At 35.5% G+C, this 23,889-nt stretch overlaps 1 pseudogene; it reads right to left on the minus strand.

Moving 5' to 3' along the window:
- Positions 1-658: 658 nt before the first annotated feature.
- LOC122147164 lies at positions 659-20,603 on the minus strand (annotated as a pseudogene).
- Positions 20,604-23,889: the final 3,286 nt, after the last annotated feature.

A 23,889-nucleotide genomic window follows, 5' to 3' on the forward strand; every position in this document is an offset into this window, starting at 1 on the left:
GTCAAAGTATAGAAATGTGTCATGAAATCCATGCCTCAAACCTTAGGATGTCAGGATGAACAAATGTTACCACATTTGAATCTACTTGTGTAAATAATTAGACCTATTCTTTTGTAACTCTTTAATGAAGTCTGAGATTGTAATAGCATAAAAAACAACAAAAACTTGACATCTTCTAACAGTTTTATTGATTGAAAAAGTAAAGTTTTGACAACATAATGAGGAATCAACTCAGTTTTATGTATTGTATTTATTGTTGCACAATGAAAATGAAATCACCATATGACATTAGAATTAAATTAAAAATATCAATACTCTGTTATGGCAATATTCATAACTCGTAGTTACCACAGAGCAAAATAGCAACATTTAAAAAAACATAAAGTAATTGATTCTGTCACATAATCAAGAAGAAACAAACTCAGCTTTTTTTCCCAAATAAACATATCCAATCTTTGCAGCAAACATCTGCAGTAAGTGATGGTAAAGAAGCTCCCTTTAATTCCTGGAGTGGGACCAAGATTGTCTTGGTCATGCATTTATAACTGGTGTTTTTCTAACAGAAGCGGCACAGGCACTTAAAACTGGACAGTTAAACTGTACAGAGTCATGCAGTGATACAACACGGCTGACAGGGCCCTTGTGGTAACAATCACCTATGAGCTGCGTGAAGCATGTTTTTGGCAATTACAGCCAATTTAAAATCTATTACCATCCTCCCATCTTCTACACAACAGCAGAAATAAAAGGGAACCGACTTTATCATCAAACAACATATATACAGTATCATATAAATATACACATCTCCCCACCCCCCACGTCTTTTCCACCACTGATTTTGGTTTGCTTTTTTAACTATCGAGCGTGTCCACAATTTTTGCGGGAGAATGCAAAGCCATCCAGTTTTGCATAAACACTATCATTGGCATATCTTGTAAAGACAGGGTTACTGGCATCGAGTCTGTTGAGCGGTACCGGGCTCTTCTCTGGCCAGTTCGGGTATGACATGCCTAAAAACGAGAACATATCATTTTTCTGCACTGAGGAAGCATTAAGTCCAGACAGTAAGGCTCTCAAACGAAACTCAGCTCAGCTTTTGAGCATTAAACAGCATGAAACAGCATGAATGACTCATTTGAGCATGTGGTAAATAGAAGCATGAAATGATTCTTTGGTCCTTTGAGTGCTTTTTGGTCATTCATGTCAATATTCCACTGAGGTGACACCATCTATTCTATGACATCATCATGACATCAGTATTGTTACTGCTGTGGTCTTTGCCAGTTTATGTACAATCATTTTAAATGAAACAGATATTCAGTACTCTACTAAAAGTTTTTTTGTGTACTCCCAGAAATAACTGACATCAAGGAGTCTCTGCATAGCAACTGCCTTACTGCTGGCCGTTTTTATTGCTTACTGTTAATGCCATCATTTTTGGGGAGAGCTAAACAGAGTCTTGCATATCTTGATATATGATCTAAAAGAAAGAGTTTAATTCAAAAGCTTACTGCTTTCAGAACTGACTCCATCCTACTGTAAACACTCATGGTTTCTGTAATATGTTCAGAATATTACAGAGAGAGCACATCCAGAGCACACAGGACCTGTTTCAAATGTAAAACTTAACCTAAAGTGCTGCAAACCAGTAGAAAATACACATCTTAATATATTTTTTTCTAACTGAACATAATACACGTTAAGTTTTGTGTATATAAATGAAAATGCTTTATTTATTTATTTTATCAGTAGTAATAATATTGTACATTAAAGCTTTTTAAAATGAATATTTCAAATAGTAGAGTACATCGGAAGCAGGTCCCAAATGAAACATCTGATCCCTAGATCCAGACACTAGAGCACTAACTGAATCTATAAAACATGAACAGTATTCATAAGTCAGTGGCAACCATGCCTTAGCACAATCACAGCACTTCCAATGGAAGGCAAAAAACATAAAGTGATTTTTTCCCTGTATTAGAATCGAGTAAATGCATGGGAAATTCTACCATAGAGCTTGTTTTCAATCCAAGTGGAGGGGAGGGTTCGAGGGAGAGGGGCGTTACTACAGTCCACTAAAGGTGTATCCTCTTCAGAGAGGGAGTCGTCATACAGCAGGGCGTCTGCTGGCGTGGAGGCTGCGAGATCCAGATAGTCCTGATGAAGGGAAACACGCAGTTATGAAAATCGGACTAGTGGTACCATAACTCTTCAGTGTAACATCACATACTTCATCGTCAAATTACATTAGTTGCTAAAGGTTAGCATAACAAAATGAATGACAGTACATTTAAGTATAAATATGGCCAGCCTGACATTTAATTTATTCTAAAATATAACAGCTTTTTTTTTGGTGTCAAGTTGCTGACAGTTCATCTGTGTTCATCCATTGTTTTCACATTGTTTTAACATCATCACTTACCTTTGGAGAATTACATTTTTATGGCATCATAAATGAATAAACATAGACTACCATTCAAAACTTTGGGGCCGGTAAGAATTTTTAAATAATTTTTGAAAAAAGTCTCTTATGCTCAACCAGGCTGCATTTATTGAATTGAAAATAGAGTAAAACAACAACTTAACAACAAACAAAAACATAACTGCTTAATATTTTTGTGGAAATTGTGATACATTTTTTAGGATTCTTTGATGAATATAAAGTTTAAAGGAACAGCATTTACTTCGCTTTATATTCTTTTAATGTGTCCTTGTGGAATAAAAGTACTTGTATCTTACTGACCCCAAACTTTTGAATCGTAATGTATGTATAAAGTAATTAGTGTGTAATTACTATTTTAATTGGGATGTTTGACTTAAAGTTCATACATGATTTGTGAAGTTCATCAGAAGTGTCTGTGTGTGACTGTATGTGACAGAACGTATTTGTTGTATTCTTACTCTGCTTTTCACCATCATCTTCTCAAGTTCTTTGCTGATGTCTGAGAAAGTAGGACGCTTATCTGGCTCTTGTTTCCAACAACGAAGCATCAGATTGTACCTATATTACATAACAGAGCATTCATCAACTGATACAGAACATCTCTTTAAGTACATGTTGTGTCCATAATATTGTATGAGACATTCTAAAGTCATATAAAGCAAAATATGCTAGCTTAAATGTTTAAAAGACTATAAATATCCCATGATGACATATTGGTTTTAGAAAATGATTTGTTCATTCAGCTCTCAAATCTACAACCCATTCAATTGATGTACACACATTTCATCCGTGCAATTCTCTGGCTCTTCTCCATCCTGTAGCCCGTCTTCAGAAGGTTGAAAAGCCGTTCTGGAGCGATGCCTGGGTAGGGGTTTCCACCCAAAGTTACAATCTCCCATAAGAGGACACCAAAAGACCAGCTAATGCAAGAAAACAGAGAGAGAGAGAGAGAGAGAGAGAGAGAGAGAGAGAGATTGTACTGTAAAGTTATAGTGGAATAAATCCTCACTTTAAAAAATATTTGTTACTTGACATTTCTTTGTAATTATTTGTGAAAATGACTAGCAATTTCTGAGTAAATCATACAGACGATTTAATTGTATTCAGACATGCTGCATTACTTACACATCACTTTGTGTGGTGTAGATGTGATCAAACAAAGATTCTATAGCCATCCATTTAACAGGAATACGACCCTAGAAATTGAGAGCACATTATGACGTAGAGTATTAAGACGGTTTTCTCAAGCACAAATATTTAAATATCTGTAAAGCATAGGATGTAACAAGTTTGCCACAGTTAAAATTAAAAAAAATCAACAAGATATATCAACCTTGCTCCTCTTCACATATGATCTTCCTCATAAAACATCTCGAGATAAACCAAAGTCGGATATTTTCATCTTCCTTCCCTCTGCCACCAGCACATTCCTGGCAGCCAGGTCTCTGTGAACAAGCTAAACATATTTTCTCTCATTATAACTTTGTTCTTTAAAAGAAAACATTAAATATTCAGTGATGGATATTCGCTAAAAAACTGCTGACACACCTTCATTTCAGCCAGGTATTGCATTCCTCTGGAGATCTGCCATGCAAAGGAGATGAGGTCACCATGGTCAGAGCTCTCTCATCTGGGTTTTCCAAAATAGCTGGAGTTGCGGTTGGCATCATTGCCCATGTAGCTGGGTCCAACTTTCCGGCTCTCTCTCAGGAAGTTGCGCAGTGAGCCATACTTTGCGTATTCAACGATTAAGTATAATGGACCTGAACAGAAAAGCTTATATGAGCACACAGGGTAACAAAAAAATGCATGCCAGATTAAACATAGTTTTTTTTACTAAAATGTCTTACCATCCTGGCTGCAAGCTCCATACATTTTTATGACATGAGGGTGATTAACCTGCTTGAGCAGTGTGAACTCTGACAGGAGGTCTCGAAGCTCACTGTGAGATGCATTTTCTGTGGTGAAAAAAATGAATGCTTAGGAGTCATTACACAATTTTTAAAACTAATCCAGCTTTTGATCTGATTTTGAGTTGCATACCTTTCAACATCTTTACAGCAACTGTAGTGTATCCAGCTTTTCCTTTGAGCCGGAAAGCCGTGAGGCCGCCTTCACAACCTTCCCAAACTCTCCTTCTCCAAGAGTCTTACCCAGCACTAGGTTCTTTCGAGGGAACTCCCACTTTGGATCTTCCTGTTAATAGAAAGGATAAAAAAAATCTTTACACATCAAACAATCTCATTAATCAGTAAATCATTTCATTAATCAGTTCCAATTTATACCAAAAACATCATCATGCATGAATTAACTATGTACGTAAAGACCAAGTAATTAAAGACACTGAGCAAGACTTACGGGTATTTTGAAGGTTTCAATGGCCACCTGATTCTCCATGGAATCTAGAGAAGCTCGACGAACATTATTTGGCTGAGTAACTGATTGGGTAGGATTGGGCTGGTCGGCGGGGGAAAGTCATTTCAGCTGAGGCGATGGGAGGCTTAGTTGTGCTCTTGTGGTAACAGTGGATAAAGTACGAGGACAGGACAATGGAGACAATGAAGGAGAGGAGGACACCAGTTGCAATGATGGTCTTACACATTTCTTCACACATAGAGTCTGAAAAACAATACAAACAATGCAATGGATTTTTTTTTTTTTTGGGCAATTTAATTTTGTTTTAACTACATTCTACAGATGTTTACATATTGCCCTCAAGAGAAAAAATAACCAAATGTACATAAATGAACCAGTTGAAATGAACTCAGGATGTCCTGAGCATTTAAACTGACCATAGTTCTTCAGTAAAGGGTAAATTGTACTTATTTTCTCTTCTGGGAACCATGTAAATATCTTCTGTAGCTTCTAAAGGGCAAAAAAAAAATCACCTTCTGATTCATCCTTTTCACAGAAAGCACTTCCTGAAAAACAGTAGCAGGTCCCATGTCCAGCTTTGATTCCATACAGGTCCCTCTCGTAACCCCCAATTATAGGCTGACCTGACAAAAAGACACATTTATTGTTATAGTTGTTGCACTTTCTAAAAGCACAATTGCAGAATTATGCTGGTCTAACTAAATCAATTTAAATATTTATTTATTTTAATATTAAATAAAAAGGCACAAAAACACACACACACAATAAAAACTCAAATTTATCTCACTGGAGCAATCCTGAGGACATATGGATATGTTTTTGCTCTCAATGGCATCACAGTAAGCATCTGGACACGTTCGGAGGTCAGGGGAACAGGTGGAATATTTTCTAGATATTCCTGCAAAGGTAATACAATGACACAATTTGTCCTTTTGAATGATAGAAACAGCTCCACAGTAATACGGTAAGTGCAGTGTATTGGATTCAAGGGAATTGTGGGTAACCTTTATCTCTGCCTTGTCTCCACTGGCATCTGCCTGTTGGGGCTCCCAGGCCTCGAGACGCCTCACACTCCCCTCGCTGTCTCTTTTCTGCACAAGGCAAAACACGCTGCTCATCCAGCTTCATGGGATTTGCTACATGGCACAATCAGATAGGAAAAACCTGGATCAGCAGCTGTTGCATTCACCACTGTCATTCTGGCCGTAAGCCCTGTGACCTGTTGACCTTACCTTCACCCTCAAAAATAACGACGAGCTGCGTCTTGGCCTGAAACTTGCTCTGCTGTTCCTCAGCAATAACTACATACTGCAGCTCTTGGCACTGTTGTCTGCGTAACACCTCAGTGTCGTTCACATAGAGCACACCGGTCTTCTCATTCGGGGTCTGTGCAAGGCCAACTGCCCTATAACATGACTGAGCATCAGCAGAGATGTTCCTGTCTGCGATCTCTAACTGATACGTGACATCAATGCCCTTAAACTTCAGACAGTTCTCCACACAGACACTTCCAATCTAAAAAAGACACAAACGATACATTAGTGTCTATCATCTGGAGTAATCTGTGAGGTAAATTGCAATTTCTTTTATAATCTAAGAAATTTCAAATAAAAATACAGCAAAAAAATCCAAAACAATAAAACATTGCAATTCCATGTTACATGGAAAATGTATTGATATTTGTGAATTGTGATGGTTATAGTTTTTCTTATGGCTATTTAACCATCTATTGCCATTTCACACAGCAATAGGGTGTCCAAAAATCTAATTGTGTTTTTTATCATACATAGCCAATAGAAAACAAGACGCTGTATGCTCAGTGTCGTAACGACAGCTTTAAGGCAGCATTTACCTAAAATGTTTACTTTCGTTACATAAACTCATCCTCAAGCAATCAAAGATAGATAAGTTTGTTTATTCATCAGAACAGATTTGGGGAAATTTTAGCATTGCATCACTTGAACCTCTACAGTAAATGGATGTTATCAGAATAAGAGTCCAAACAACTGATAAAAATATCACAATAATCCACACAACTCCAGTTTAAAGTTAAAATGTCTTAATGATGGATTTTGTTTCTTATAAGCACACCTACTGTACGTTAATTGATGGGCTGGAATTTGTGTGGATTACTTGTGTGATTTATTGTGACGTTTTTATTAGCTGTTTAAACTTTCATTCTGTCGGCACCCATTCACTGTAGAGGATCCATTGGTAAGAAGAGATGCAATGCTAAATTTTCTCCAAATCTAATTAGATGAAGAAAACAAACTCATCTACATCTTGGATGGTTGAATGGTGAGGAAATTGTTACTTTTGAATTAACTATTCCTGTATTAATGTTTAAATAATGTTTAATAATATATATATATACAGACAATAGCACTTCTCTACTCCTGCTTGCACATGTTCAAAATGACTAAAAACATCATTAATGCACCTGGGAGTATGTTGTAGCTTTCAGTGACATTGGTGAAGAAGTAGGTGATATTGGAGAAGTGAATAGGAACCGGCAGGATAGTCACATTGAAATGTAACAGCACTGTTCCCTCTGGGCCTGGGAAGGTGGTTGTCACTGACTAGGTAGTCCAACTGAAATGAGCGTGCTCTGTCACAGACAGATTCTGACTGAGTTTCAACTCTGAGGGCAGAAAACAGAATAAAGAACAATTCAGTACATAATCTAAAAAAGCTATTCAATTATGGTGCACTCAGTAATTGTTTCACAGTTGTCTTGGACTTATACAGGACTCATATCAGACGCTTATACAGCAGCAGCAGTTTCAGAGCTTTAAATGGTTAAAGCTAGAACTTTTTAAAATTTGAACAAATTTTTAAAACACTAGGCATAATATGCTTTATACACAGAGAAAAACTAAATGACTGGGGATCACACTACTAGAATTTCAGTTTATTCCCAACACATGTGCCTTGTTGACATGACAGATTAAAGCAAAAAGTGTTCTACGTTCGGCTCAAAATATCAAACATGTTTGATATACTGTCAGTTTATTAATATTTGGTGAATCAACATAATTGCTTATGTGAGTGTACAGTACATGGATTTTTTACTTATTAAAAAAGTAGTTTTCTTAATTTATTTATGTGTAAAAAAGTTAAATTTAATTTTATTTCTTATACTCACTGTATTCATGAACTGTCCCGCGGACATTTCCAAAGATGGCTTTTTCTTCCCTAAATTTGTGTTCAATAGTAAAAGTGTTTCTGATCCAGGAGTCATTCGTCATTAAGGTGCCCACTAATTTATTCTGAATTAGGTCTGTGGGATAAACAGGCGTTGTGTCCCTGTCGTATACAAACAGAGTTCCATAGACAGTACCCTACAAAAGGAAACAGACTTCCATTATTCAATACTTTCATATTTCTTATACAGTATATGATCGTAAAAAGTCTATGAAGATGTGAGACAGTTATGTTTACAGTGCCTTATACCTACCTCACTGCGGTTAAACTCTATTTTGATGTCCTCAGTGTCAGTCCCATTCATGTAAGGAGGATTATCGTCCTCATCATAGATGTTCACGTGCAGAGAACTGAAGAACTTCTCCAGCTTTTCTTCTGTTCGTATCATACACACTAAATCCAGATGGTACAACTTCACTCTCCTCACGGTCCACGGGTGCCGTGACCACCAGTTCAGAAGTGGAGCTGTCAACAGCAAATGGAGCTGGAGAGACTGAATTTAATACAAGAAATAACAGAAAATGGAATCTCAATATACTGTAATATGCAGAAAGACTTAATATTTACACTGGGTTTGGTTTGTACCTGTTTCCACTGCATAACTGATGGTGTAGTTGTTGGGGATGATGTTCATGTGTGTAAAGCGCCGGAGCTGCCGCAGGGCCCCGCAGACGATTCTCTGTGATGTGGGGGTTTGAAACCTTGTCAGGAAAACACAGTGGTTTTCAGCTCGACCTGACCACAGGAGGGCGCTGTGTCATTAATGAATATCAGTTTGACCTCCACTGTTGGAAGGAAGCGGCATATAGCTTTCTGCATGGGCACTGAAGAGACTCCGACCTTCAGGTTGATATCCTTCACAGGCCTGACCGAGCTGCTGCCTGCAGGACAGACATTGTGAGGTATGTTTTTTTTTTTTTTTTTGGAATGAGGCATGTGTCCTTTAACAAGAGTGTAATTTATCCCAATGTTAAACTGTCAAGGTTCTCTAGAGACACTATCATGAATCACATTACATTGCACTGCAAAAAAAAAATATAAAAAAAAAATAAAAATCAATGTATATATATATATATATATATATATATATATATATATATATATATATATATATATATATCATAGTTATATATATATATATATATATATATATAAAAATATCTAAACTATTAAAAAATCTTTTTGTTTTAGGATTTTTTAGAGAATATTTAAATAGAGTACTTAAGACTTGTAATATTTCTTACCTCATTGGCGAAATTGTTTATCTTATTTAAAGCAAAAACTAAATTTAGTGGATGTACATATAAAGAATCAAAACAATTTGCAAACTTAATAAATAAAGACATATTCTTGGAAATCAAGATATTTATTATGCTTTTGCTTCATCAAATTAAGTAAGTTTTAAGCATGTTTAGATATTTTACTGGAAAAAAAATAAAACTATCCTTAATATAATAAATACTTAATATAGCTTTAATATATAAGCACAAAACTTTGATACAGGAGACAGTATCACTTACATTAAAATAATGGTTTATAATAGATTATATGATATATCAGCAAAATATTGAGTAACATTACAGGAGAATATAAATTTAAATAAATATACTATATTTAAATAAAGCCATGTCAAACTCACGTATACTACTGAAGTCACTCCACTCCAGGGTTTTATTCATTGAAAGGACCCCAGTTGCCTCATCCATGTGAAACCATGATGCGTAAGTGTCTCTATGGGTGCACAAGGTGAAATAGGGCCTCTCTGTAGGGCTTTCCGGCATTGAATGGACCTGAAGGACCGGTGATCCCTGTAGCTGACCCACATAGATGCTTTCTGTGTACACCCTTTGAGGAAAATACAGTCCAAGTGAACCTGTCCAAAATACACATGAAATGTCACACTTTGTTCATTGTGGACATTCATTTAAACACTTCCCATAACCATGAAAGCAATATTTCAGCTTCAGGCAATTTTGAGATGTTCCTACTTCAAAAAACACAAAAAAAATATCCTTCAAATAATGTTTACAGGTGGTATTTTGTGCAAGTGCATTTGGTAAAGCAATATTCGACTGTTGATTCTTTCTAAGTGATTTAAAAAAACATTCAATTAAAAAAAACCTCATTTAACCTTTGGCGCTCATAATGCATTCAAAAATTTGAAATTAACTCTATCATATGTTCCTTTATTGATCTGGTGCTTATCTCAAATCTGTTGTACAACAGAAACGTCCATGCAAGCAGCCAGGTTACACAATGAACTCATTAAACACATCCGCTTTTCTGTTGAAATAGCCCTCACTCCTCTGTCATCGAAAAATGAAACAGCTTCTCATATGACATTGACACTAGTCTTTTAATGAATTTCTCACATGGTCAATATGATGTGGTCTCCCGATTCTCCTTGGTTTCACCTTGGGAAGTTTAATTACAGTGGATAACATAATACTGCCTAGAAATGAATCATTACCTGCAGGACGAGTGTGGATGGAGGTGGGTGGGTGGGGAGGGAAGGGTAATCTATAAAACACTGTAAGATCCCCATGTGTTTTACCAGTAAATGGAGATGCAAGTGTTCAGGCTGTAATTATATCTCTCCTGTGTTCCTGTCCGACGACGGTGGCGCGGCCACTTAGGAACGTACTAATATCATTAGCAGACAGCAAAACTAGATTTTCTATTTCTGTTGCTGCAGTTGAAGCCTTGTCTCTGGTTTCAGACATTGATTTAATTTTGCTGTGCTGGGATGACAGGAGGCCGGATTGATGGATACAATGTGGCCAACCTTCCTGAAGGATGGAGACACGGTCAGGAACACTACAACCCTTTTTATTAAATGCCTTGTCAAGACACAAAGACAACACAGAACTGGTTTGTGTTCTTTTATTTATGGGGTCGCCAGTCACATTTGCAGACATAAAACATTCTTTGAAGACCTCATGAATTCAAAATTAAACTTCTGCAGTTTGTAGTGGATCTAGCTTTGAAGCCATCAATATGCTAGTGTACTGCTAAAAGGTGACAAAAAGCTTAGCAGATACAGAAACACACTTATACATTTACATTTACCATGTAAGGAAATAGAACACAAAATGTTGATGACTCATCTCACATGCTCAAATTTTTATCCAATCAAATGCCCCTCCCCCTAATATCACCTGCTGAGGGATGAAGTAGTTTTGTAGACCAAAACCCAGCCATATTAGCACTTCCTGTTTCAGCGTTCTGTCAATTCTTTTATTTTAATGTTTTTTTGTTGTTGTTGTTGTTGTTAAATGGCTAAAATAGTGTGTGTGGTTACAACAAGCTCATAATTTCATGTTTTATTCCATGACATAAAATACATAAGTAATATGCCTTTGTAATTTTTTTTTTAATGCTTAAACTTTAAACTTTAAAAAGGCAGTTTCTAACAAGTGGCTAAATGGGGCTCATGAGACTCACTGGAAATCATTTGTCAGTCACAGAGCTTATTTTCTCCAAAAGAAGCAAAAACAATCCAAGCAATCCAAGAGCAATGAAAAAAAAAATCCTATTGGGGATCCAATTAGCAAGGAATGCTAACTTCTTAAGGTACTTAAAGGATATAGGCTAATTAAAAAAAGGTGGACAAGCCCTTTGATACGTCCCACCTTATCTTCCTGTTTCAGTACAAAATATGTCTACTTAGGAAAGAAAAGTCAACAGGTCATATAAAGTTTATATATATATTATATATATATATATATATATATATATATATATATATATATATATATATATATATATATATATAATGGATCAAAAATGTATCTAAAAATTATTAAGATGTGATAAAATTGTAACAAGTGTTGCATGACCAGGCCATGAACCCAAAAAGTACTTGAAAATTCATTGCCTTAAAAGAAGCTGTCAGAGCTGTGTTAGCTGAAATCCATGTTGTATTTCAGGTGCGTCTTTCAGTGAAAGTTGTAAGTACCAAGTGTGCTTGGTTCATAAACCATAGCCGCAGGAGAGCTGAGGGATGGCAGCATTAATCTTAGCTGATGCAGATACTGTGTTGAACAAGCCACTGGATTTGCCGTGACACTCATTTATCATCCGGTGTCAGTGTATCAGGTGGAGCGCTTAGCAGCACTATGCCACTTTGACATTCAGAGCAGCACTGATAGCATTTACTTTCATTTGAACTTAAATAAACACATGAAATTTGAGTAGTTGTGTGGTCCTTCTGGGACAAGGATTCTCAGACTAAGAACAATGTAATACAAGCAGAACCCATTGCCTTGTTGTTCTACTCTAGGATTCAGGGATTTTGACAGACAGTCACAAATTATAGAAGCATATAGACAAGGGCGATTACTTATCCAAATATGTCTATATACCGCAGTGTATACACAGTACATACACACAAAATACACAGCAGGCATATTTTCTGTATGCATAGAATACCTTTTAAACATGTGCTATATACAACAAAGCACACTGGAACACTGTATCCCACAATGCAATGCTTTCAACTTGGCCCGGCATTATGTGTGATGAATAAACCATAAGTAAGTACAGCCATGATTTTTGACATTAATTAATCGGACAGCCAAAAGTTTACATTATTATACATTTTCTGACAAAAGTGGATTAAAAATGCAATAAAACTCTGGACCATATACTGTATGTTATCACAGAAGATAGAGAAGTATAGAAGTGTTGGCCAGAACCAAATGTTTGCAGTGATTAATGATCAAATGTCGACAAGGATCCAACAAGCATGAATAAATTGCTCTAACAAAACTGCATCTTCAATGTATCAATCAGTTTTCTCTCCTTAATTATTCACGTAAATGTTGTGTGATTAAATTTAATGAAGAACAAAGTAAGCACTGTTTAAGAGTTTAAATATGTCGATCTTTGTCAGTGGTTCAAAGCATGTGTACAGTATGTACATTCATTTCACATTAAGCATTTAAAGAAAACCATTAACTTTCAAATTGTTACACTTTTCTAAAACCTTTTAAACCTCAATAATCAGTGTTTTGATGGCCCGAGCCAAGGTAAGAAATAATCTTGAGTCATTTGACTTCTAAACTTTTGTGGTGTGGCAGCTGCAAAACTACAGCTATCCAACTGATTTGAATCATTCCAAATTCAATTTATTTCCAGGCCGTAAGCCAACAGAAAGCAGTTTATATCAAGCTAATTAACTCACGGAATCAAAAACAGTACAAAGGAGGAATGATGCTATGACATCACAAGACTGACATGAGGTTTTCAGTGAGTCAAGTACAACAGGATGTGGCATGTGGACGAGCATTATGCGAGTATTAAGGTGTCGGCAGAAGGACGGATGTTTGGAGTTATGACTGATCACTTGATCAGATTGAGCTCACTGCTCTGACCTCTCACAGCCACATCATGGATCATGGTTGTAAACACTATGATGCAATCTGACATATTGATTTCAGCTCACAGGCGAATTGACTTTGAACCTAACGTGTACATACACACAAACAAGACAGGAAAAGCTTAACAAGTTAAATCCTGTGTCATATTAATTTTGAATTATACATTATATGAAACAACTGCACATTATTTCCATCAGTGATTTGTTCACTGTTGTTATGGGACAAAAGAAGGTGTGCCAGCTCTCTTCATCTTAACCTAGAGTGACTCTGAGTCTGCTACTTGAATCATTTCTGATGATTCAACAATCTTATCAAATGACAAGAGACCAATCCGTTCTAAATAAATCCACAGTCATTGCAGAGCATTCATTTAAAATCAAACAGACATACGCGATGACCTGAATTAGCATCAGTCTCTACAATGGTGAGGCCTGCATTTTTTCAAGCAAGATCTCTCAGCAAGAGAACAGGTTAATGGATATACGACCTCTGGACCGGACTGCTCAAAGACAGGATGTCAATTAGCTCAACATGCACACCGCCACACAAATGTACCATCTATATGAGATCATGGGAGCTGGAAGAGTGCATGGGTCTTTCTTGCCATTTCCTTGAAGTCGTCAAAAGGCGGAAACAAGTTAGCAGTCAGAGCAATCCACTTTCCATAATCCACTTACTCCTCAAAGGGCTCCATTCATGACATGCTGTATGTAAACACAGGGATGTGTTTGTTGCAATCACTAGCATTCCCATATAGCTTCATGTCTGCAGCTACAATGGCTGTAAATATCACTGTAGTGTAATCTTGATAATGATTCAGTCTGACAAACAGAACTTATATCTGTTGGGATCATCATAAGGCATGCTGATCTTGGTCTATTGCCCCCTGCCCTTTTGGCCAAGGTCAATGTGCAGAGCATCTGTCCCCAGTGATGTCCAAACTAAGAAGTAGCAGGCCAATCAATAGCAATATTAATCAACAGTCGAGCACATTCAGCCGATAACCATAAAATAACAATAATAATAATAATAATTATTATTATTTCCAATAACAATATTAAACAATTTTCACATTATAATTAATTTCAATGTGTCTAATAAAAAATACAAATAAAATAAAATCAAGTATAAAAATTATGCTGATTATTCCAGACAGATTATTCCATCTTTTATCCTAAATCAAGATCCATAAGAGACACTATGGATGTAGTGTAAGAGGACTAATCAAAGTAAACATACTTAATTACTAAGCAAATGATTAAGACTCAATCTCTATAATATAGTAATGAGAATCATTACTCTGTGACCACAACGATTTAATTAACTAAAAGGCTGCCAATTATGCTATAATTCAATACGGACTATTATTTTTGATTATTATGGGTTAAATTCCCCTCACTCTAATGTGCACGGGTCCCTTTTCTTCAGTATGCGACACTGAGAAGGTTTAAGATAGCAGAGTGATTTAAAAAAGACAAGAATCGTACAATTAAATTATTGTATTAACCAAATGCCAACATGGTAGATTTCTATAATAGAATCTGAAAAGAGTACAATTAAACATACCTAAAGTGTATATCTAAAGCTGTTATCAAGACAGCAACATTATCGATCATCATCAGAAATGCAATGTAATTCAGCATCCCATTAACGTAAGCACGGAATGGACGTTTGTCATTAAGTAATCTAATTTCACATATCCTGTGGGATAAGGCAGTATGTTTGTATTTACTTTATAATCTCTTTTGGGATTGGATGGGACATTAGAGCTCATAAATGAGGGACCTTTGAACAACATGTTCTCTTGGATGGTATCATTACGATAAGCAATTTCCAGCATTATTCACTTGATGTTATAATATATATATATACTGTATATATATATATATATATATAATATATATATATATATATATATATATATATATATATATATATATATATATATATATATAATATATAATATAAATAATAATCCAGAGACAGAGACAAAACAACAGTCAAGATTATACTAAACACAGAAAACAAAACCTGGATGCCTTTTTTCTATTCGTCTTTGGTTTTGTTTTTTTTGTTTTTTTTTTTTTTTTAGAATATTCTGAAATAACCTCCAGTATGATTCATTACTCAGGATGTCCCTCAGTGTTCCCCTCCACTGCTTCAAACACATACTCACAATTTTTTATGACTTTTACTTGCTGAGTCTTAAAATTCAGAGTGCATGGTTGAAATGGACCAGTGGGTGAATTTACATGGACTATTGAGTTTGAGCTGTTAGGTCATAAAGAGCTGGCATTTCCTAAATGCTAAGTCTTGCATTTTAAAAGTGCAATGTAAAACCAACCACATCTTGAAAATATGTAACCTAAAATGTAAATTAAGTGTTTTCATTCAAATCAGAATGAACTGACTTCACTGATATATTTGATTACACCAACAAGACTGAATTTAAAGATTAGAGCAGGTATAAATTAGCAAATTACTAATGTTTCAGTGAAAAGGATTAAAGTATTAATGCCAAGGTTGCATCTGAATTTTTAAAAGTCTCAGTGTAGTTCGGACTCCACTGACTCATTTCCAGGTAATGAATGAATCTCAAAATGACAGCCATTCAGAATTTAGCACCTTTCCCCCTTCAAACACACACAAGACCAAACGAGGACAGTTAGGTCCTAACTAAGCCGTTGTGTTGGTTGCTCATTGTTGTAAATGATCAGTCCAACACACCATGCATCAATGGCCACAAGAAAATAACATGTAAAGACCCATGTAGAAATCGAGAGCCCCAAACGCCCTTGGGACAAAATTTCAATCAATGTCTTCTTGTCCTGCAAAGCAAATTAGATTCCACTGATGCACGGGGTAGAAATGTGACCCATAACTAACTGAGGGATCTGGGCTACGACTCCAATAGGTACAAAAGCTGTGCAATTAGTCCGAATGTGGTTTCTGGTAGATTCATTAATGTCCACGGCACACAATGGATCATCATGAGGACAACAGCCTTTATTACGATACTGAAACAACACTATTGGCGCCATTTCTACCTGCTCTAACCCTTCAGGTTACTTTTGATGGTGTATCCTAATGCATTTAGAAGGATTCAGTCATAAATAATATTTTTGACTTGAATAAAATCACTTAATTTACATTAGATTAGTTTTTTTAAAACATGTATCAGTATAATGTGTGTACAAGACAATACATCTTACTTATGGTTTACTTTTGTAACACCTTTACAACCTTAAGTAATATGCTTTTAAAAATACAGTACAAAATTTAGCTAAAATTTGAAAATTGTAGGTCATTGAGCTTCATTAAAGATTTAAATGAAAGAAGTTTGGCCTATAGAGTTTCTCATTTTCTTTAGGGTATGAACAATCTACATAGAGAATAAGAAAGTAACTACCGACATCTGTTTTTCAAATCATGGTGAAAGTAGAGATGACGATGGGGGAAAATCACAGGTTTTATATACACTGCTCAAGACAGACTAAAAACTAAATCATTTAATGCAATAAGGTACAAAAAACATTGTAATGTATCAACTGGCATTTATCGGTCTACAATGACAGTTGATGAAAATGATTGTGCTGATGCAGGATGGGCTGGGGTGGGGAAGGATTGTGAGGTGGTCTGAACTTGATTCCCTAATGTTACTTTCCCATCGGATGGCCAATCTCCTGTGGCCTGGTCATGAGGAAAGTCCTCTTGGGTTTTAGAAGTCAGAAGCCATGGCACTCCAACAGATAAAATAACAGGGTCAAAGCTGTGTATCCACAAATCAATGCCTCACACACAATACGTGACATGGGGTCTGGACTTATTTTATGCAAAAACAACTAGTGTGATGGATAGCTATGGGCAGCTGTGTAACTTTAGAGGTCAAAGGATATATTTGATTATTAATTGCACATATACTCTCCTTCATGAAAAAAGTTCATCATCTTATTAGTCATTCATTACTTTAAACATTTTTATTTCTGTAATTACACATGCAGCATTTACTGCTGAAAATAAACAGTATGTACAGATGATAGTGACAAAAAAAGATTAACTGATGTCTTTTGCTACCATATATTTGGTGACTGGCAAAGTTTCTGTTTTTCATACACTCTTAAAAATAAAGGTTCTTTGTTCAAATGCATGGCTCCATAAAGAACCTTTAACATCCATGGAACCTTTCCATAAAGGTTCTTTATGGTGTAAAAAGGTTCTTCACATTAAGAAAAAAACTGTTCAGTGAAAAGTTCTTTGGGGAAACAAAAATGGTGCTTCTATGACAACATGCAACAACCCCCTTTTGGAACTTTCATTTTTAAAGGTTAATAGGAAATAAAGAAAGAAATTTATGCCAAGAAAGTCTGATCAACAGAAAACAAGAGCTCTTGCTCTTTACACTATATTCAAGGACAAACAACTGTTTAACACTGCCAAACAAACTGTTGTTTAAATGTCAAACTATCAAACCAAGTGTGGTGACACCAGACAGAGATACATGATTACATGTATCCCCAGCATGGACAAAACCTATTGCTTTTGTCATCATCCATTTTCATGGGATGGCTTGTCATAAAATAGATGAGATCCATTTTGCGAGAGGCGCTGCCAACCATACTGTGTCTTTAATGAGGGGTTTTAAGCCTCATCTGTTATCAGAGCTGTGTACTCTATTATTTTACTGGCAGTATTTTCCTTTTGGAAGACAAACAAATTGTGTTTGCCCAGAGCTAAGCACACCTGCTGCACACCTGCCCTCTGACCACCTCTCGGCACCAGGCTTTTCCTTTCCTCACAGCAAAGAATCAAGGTGCTTCCGCATGATCTCTAACAAAGGTTAAAACAGGAGCCCTTCAGTAGGATAATCACCACCTGGTGATTATCAAGGCAATATTCATTTAAATGTTTATTTAAGGTAAATTCTAAAGTCAAAACCTCTCAGAAAATTATGAATAATGCTAATTACTAAGTAAAAAAGATTAACAAGTATATCAGCTCACATTAAAAACATAATGTCTGGTTGTTTCTGCAAACTAACAAGGTTTATATAGTTAGTTTATTATTTTTTTCATTCACTAAAATGCTTAATTATAAGTTATTTATTAAGTAACTCCCTTCAATATGATCTAGCCACACAATGCATTATGTATTATCTAGTAATATCATGATATCAAAAACTTGCATGACAACATGCAAACATGCCTCGTTTGAAAAAATAAACAATAAACTGCTTCCAACAGAGCCTTATCATTGCTGATTTTACTTGTATTTCAAGAAATTTACCATTTCGATTGCACAATTCCTGGTAGGTTATTAGGACCGATATACTTGATGAGTCAACAAGATCATTAAAATGCAATTTCCTGTCATCATTTAGACTGAGGGATTCAGTTAACATCAGAATGCATCTTTGGTTGTTTTGTCACTTTTCACTCTTTAAGTAATGTTCATTCAGTCATTAAATAACCTCACCACCATCAACACCATTCAGGAACCACTATTGAGCGAAGACAAATGCAACACTTTTGCATTCACACACTGCCAAATGTCTTCCGAATGACCAGAATAGCTGTAAAACCTCTGCTATGTTCCACTTTTGTCTGTATTCAAGCTGTTGCGATGTGACCATTCCTTTTTAATACAACTGGCCACACACTGAGATTTAAGATCTATTCAGGAACGAGTTGGACTCTAGTTAACTCCAGTTATTTTGAGAGAGGTGTGTTAGTACAGTTGGGCAGAGGGGTTTTAAATGGGATTATGATATAATGATGTATAGAGACATGCGTATTGCTTGCATGAACCATGTGGCACATTAGAGTTGTACATATTTTGGCTTCAGCACCAGATTGCCTCTACAAAACTGTCTGGTAAATCTCTCCAGTAGCATTCAGTGGTCTTTGAATGGGGGTGGGGAGTGAAGATGCAGACCCCATGCATATACAGATTCTGTATTGTCTGTTTTTTGGAGTCAGCATAATTAGAAAAATAGGATGCAAAATAAACTAAATGTAAGTAACATGATAAATAAAATGTGTTTCATAAAATTTATGATATATGTTATTAAAAGCAGTGACAAAAACTGTAAAATACAATACTTTGCTCTTCATTACTCGAATTAAATAGGCCTACATAATTTACAGAAAGTAAAAGTGACTTATATTCTTGCTTGTTTTATATAATACTCTTCATAATAATAATAATAATAATAATAATAATAATAATAATAATAATACACTTTTCAGCAAATAATCTGAATAATATTAGATTTCTCAACAAATGAACAAATACATTTTTTTTCATGAATCAACAACTTCTAAACAAACACGAGAACAGTATTCAAAGGTTCTGCATTCTGTTTCAAGTTTTATAGATCTTTTTATTTGTTTTAGCACAGGAATGCCTACCTGCCAAGCTTTTCTGCCAGAAGCACCTCCGCAGGTTATGATACCACTTCTTGGACCATGATATTGTCTCAAAACCTAGTAAGCAACCTATATACACCTTTAAAACAAGTTGTTTTCAGGATCCTAGGGTCAGCAAATAATCCTCAACCATTTTAACACAAAAAACAATTTAAACTATTTAGGGTTCATTTGAGATGAAAACAACTTCATGATGTCACATTACAGGTTCTAACGAGCTGTGGATTCTTGGATGTAGAAGGGAATGAAAATGTCTCTGAGGAACGTAAGGTTCGCTCAAAACGCAGTCTAGTTAGGCAGCTCTCTAGGTTTTGAGACACAGCCCTTGTGTTGTCACTGAAGGATGCACAGAGGCGACAAATTCTATTTAAGTTAAAATACGACAAGTGAAGTGCTCAAGTATACAGCCTCTGAACACTAATTCACAATTTCTAGCTCTCAACAGTTATTTACCCCAAACAAAGAGGGCTAAATAGCGTAGATTTAGCGCGAGGTGACATCAGACTGTTATGGAGTAAATCCTAACCTTCAGACAGGAGAAGCAGAAGCAGGAGCAGCGCGATGTCTCCCCAAACGATTCCACGCGTAGTTCCCATACTTGTCAAACATAAGTGTAATTTCACAATGAACAGACAAAAGTATTTTGATTCCTAAAAAAAACCAACTTTACAGTGTTTACGATTCGCGCGAGGGAGCCACAAAAGTCCTTAACGTGAATGTCCCATTGACGGGTGACTGCAGCGCGAGCTGCTGGACCATCAGCGCGCGCGCGCACACATACACACACAAAGCGCAGCAGGGGGAGGTTCACATCACATCCAGCCAATTTCCTCAGATGTGTGTTTCCGTCCTGAAACACATCAGCGGCTGTCCAATGAGCCAAAGAGTTCCTAATGAAATAAAACTACATTTTGGGGGCATGCAAATATTCGTAAGTTAGAACAGGACAATATGGCTTTATGGTTCTCAGTTATGTTATGCATTATATTATTAATTATTGCTAGTTTTTCTTTGTCCGTTTACATATGCAGTGCAGACGCAGCCCACACAGTTTAAGCAACTCAGTAATGATTAAAGAGTAGCCTACAAGTACATTTACAGATATCTGCGTTGTAGAGAAGACCGGGGCTAGTTGTCACACGGGGAAGTTGCAAGAGGAGTAATCATCTCAGTATGCTGCCTAACTATACATTTTCCAATTACATAAATGCATTTTTTTTTTACAGTAATAATTATCTGTCATAATCAAAAAACATGATTTTAAAAAAGCTAATTTTCTTAAGTGTTAGTTTGGGTTAACAAACTTCTTTGTAGATCTCATCTTTACTCTTTTTTTCCTTGTCATTAAGAGTGAAAATTAGCTTCTTTTTTTTTCCTTTTTTTTTCTTTCTTTTTATTTTTTTGTAGCCAAGACAGTAATTGACTTTAAATACTGAGAAATATTCACAAGAGCTTAAAAAGTAAAAACGTGAACTGTGATGCATGGACTTTGAAATAAACAGGTCCAGTTGTATGTCAAACAGAGGTGAAGTGTAAAAGTATGAGCAAAATAAGATATGTCAAACTAATTCAAAATAAAATTAATGAAAGTAAATAAACTATTGCAGAACATTTTATTTGCTCTGCAAAACAGTGTTTAATAAGAATCAGGTGCACAGGCACAATGATCAACAAACAGAGCCAAATGGTATTTTAAGGGCAAACCACACCCAAGCCTATTGTTCCTCACATCCTCCGAAATGTTCAAAACAACAGATCTGTGAAGAATTCAATATTGCCAGTAAATGCCGAGATTTAAGAGAATTGTTGTGAGTTCAAGATGGTGTCGGCCTGTTTTGACAGTGTGTGAGCCAGTCTCTGTCTGTGCTATAGGCTGCTCTTGGACCAGATGACTGCTTAGGTCTCTGTGAAGAAGGTGAGCATGATGCATTACTCTGCCTCTAGAGCGACCCACCAGTGGATCACAAGGCAATCACTCCAATCAACGTCTGCCCTAATGGTAAATGTAAAATGATTAAATGTCAAATCAAACTATAGTGGAGGCCTTAAATTAAGCATACATAAGAGAAAGACACCAACCAAAGATGCTTTATGTTGGTAACAAAATTAATTATCTGTCGCTTTACATCCAGAAGAGTTATTGAGGTATTTTTCATTCATAAAGCCCTCAAAATAGGGAGTATGGGAATACTATGTAAATGCCAAGAAATGTCTATCCTTTTTATAGAAATAAAAAATAAGCAGAGCCAGACAGTATGGAATATATGTATGAACGCTTATTTTATTTCTATAAAAAGGATGGTAGAATTCTGAGTAATCATTTATATTTATATATATATATATATATATATATATATATATATATATATTTTCCAGGATTCAAAAGCTCCATTTAAAGTCTTCACTTATACATATTTCAAGATTTATAGATTTATTTATATAATAATTTATTATTATATACTGTATAATAAATATTCAAATATTTGAGTGCATTTTATAAAACATGATAGATATATATAATATTTTATATGAATAATAATTATTTTATCATTGTTCAAGTTAAATGATTTCAATGACAGTACATAAATGAAATTGTGTAATAATATTAATATAGATTTTTTTTTAGATATAATTTCTTGTCAGTGGGTCACAGTAACTGTCTGCACTCATACTGTTTATGAATTTAATTTTAAATGCACATAAATGATGGTGGTAAAGTCAAGTGTGAACAATACACAACAACTTTAACTATGGCCCATGAAAATACAGAGTGCAAAGGTCTTGTTTCAAACTCCACCTTTTTGTTCATTAAAATACATTTGTATGCCATATAAATATTTAGCTTACTCTGCATATTAGCCACAGGATGGTTTTTGTTTACATAGCAGCATGTAGGCTCATCATCATATACATAATGCACATTAAAAAAGCTCAGGTTACTCTAAACCAGACACACGGTGGTATTTTCAGACAAATGGTCAATGTAAATCAATATAGATAAGGTAATGCATAGGCAGATTCATGACATTTACCACCACATCAGTTCCTTTTGAATGTGGTTGCTTGACAAGATCATTTTCAGACGAAAGCTTGTCTTATAGTAGATACGATCACAATTTTTACTGTCAGATTCTGACAAAAATTCTCATTTAGTATTGTACAAGTAGAAAATAGGAAAGCATTGTTTACATCAAACATTGTGAAACTTTTTTCTTTGCATCTATATACCTTGCATTAAATAATAATGATGATAAGTACTTTATTAATAAAATATTGATTCAGAAAGTGCTTATTGTAGTAGATAAAGCCACAGCTCTTGAACAATGTCCATCTTCCCACTGGGAAATGAAGTAGCACAATATTAGTCATTAGCCCTTTCCCAAAATCAGTTGACCAGTTTGTTTCACTCATAGGCTCTAGTTTAAATGGGCAATATGATCCTCAAAATGAAATGCTTTCTCATTAACTAACAGAGAGAATGGGTTCAACTGAATTCCATGCAGAGTGAACAGGTTCACATGTTTCAGCCGCTTCAACAGATCATAAATATCCTACAAAAGCAGATTTGGTGCACTGTATTGAAGATGATACAAAAACTGTAAACAAACTATACATTACATTTGTTTTTCATGCTTCCAAGCAGTGGATAAACACTACTGCTGTGTTGATAAAACTACTGCTGTGTTGCCTGTTTGTTCACAAGCTTCTACAGAAGTCTTTTATAAGTGAGAGGTCAGTTGAGAGCCATTTCTGAGAACACTCTGAGATTAAATCTTTGCACACTGACAGATTTTCATCTTTTGACCACTTACAACCAGACTCGGTGATTCTCTTGGACACTTCTGACCTCTACTATTATATTACTGGAGTCAGGCAATGGCTAATTACAGAGAGAATGTATTAGTCGATCAGTGGTTCTAAACAGGTGGATCGTAACCCAAAAAAGGGTTGCTGGTCTCTTTGAAACTAAAATAAAATCATAAAATGCAACTAACCATATTTGCTAAGCATAGTTAAGATTAATAAGCTTATCACACTTTTAAAAAAGGACATAAGTTGA

The sequence above is a fragment of the Cyprinus carpio genome, chromosome A13 (genome assembly GCF_018340385.1).
Source record: "Cyprinus carpio isolate SPL01 chromosome A13, ASM1834038v1, whole genome shotgun sequence".
Lineage (NCBI taxonomy): Eukaryota > Metazoa > Chordata > Actinopteri > Cypriniformes > Cyprinidae > Cyprinus > Cyprinus carpio.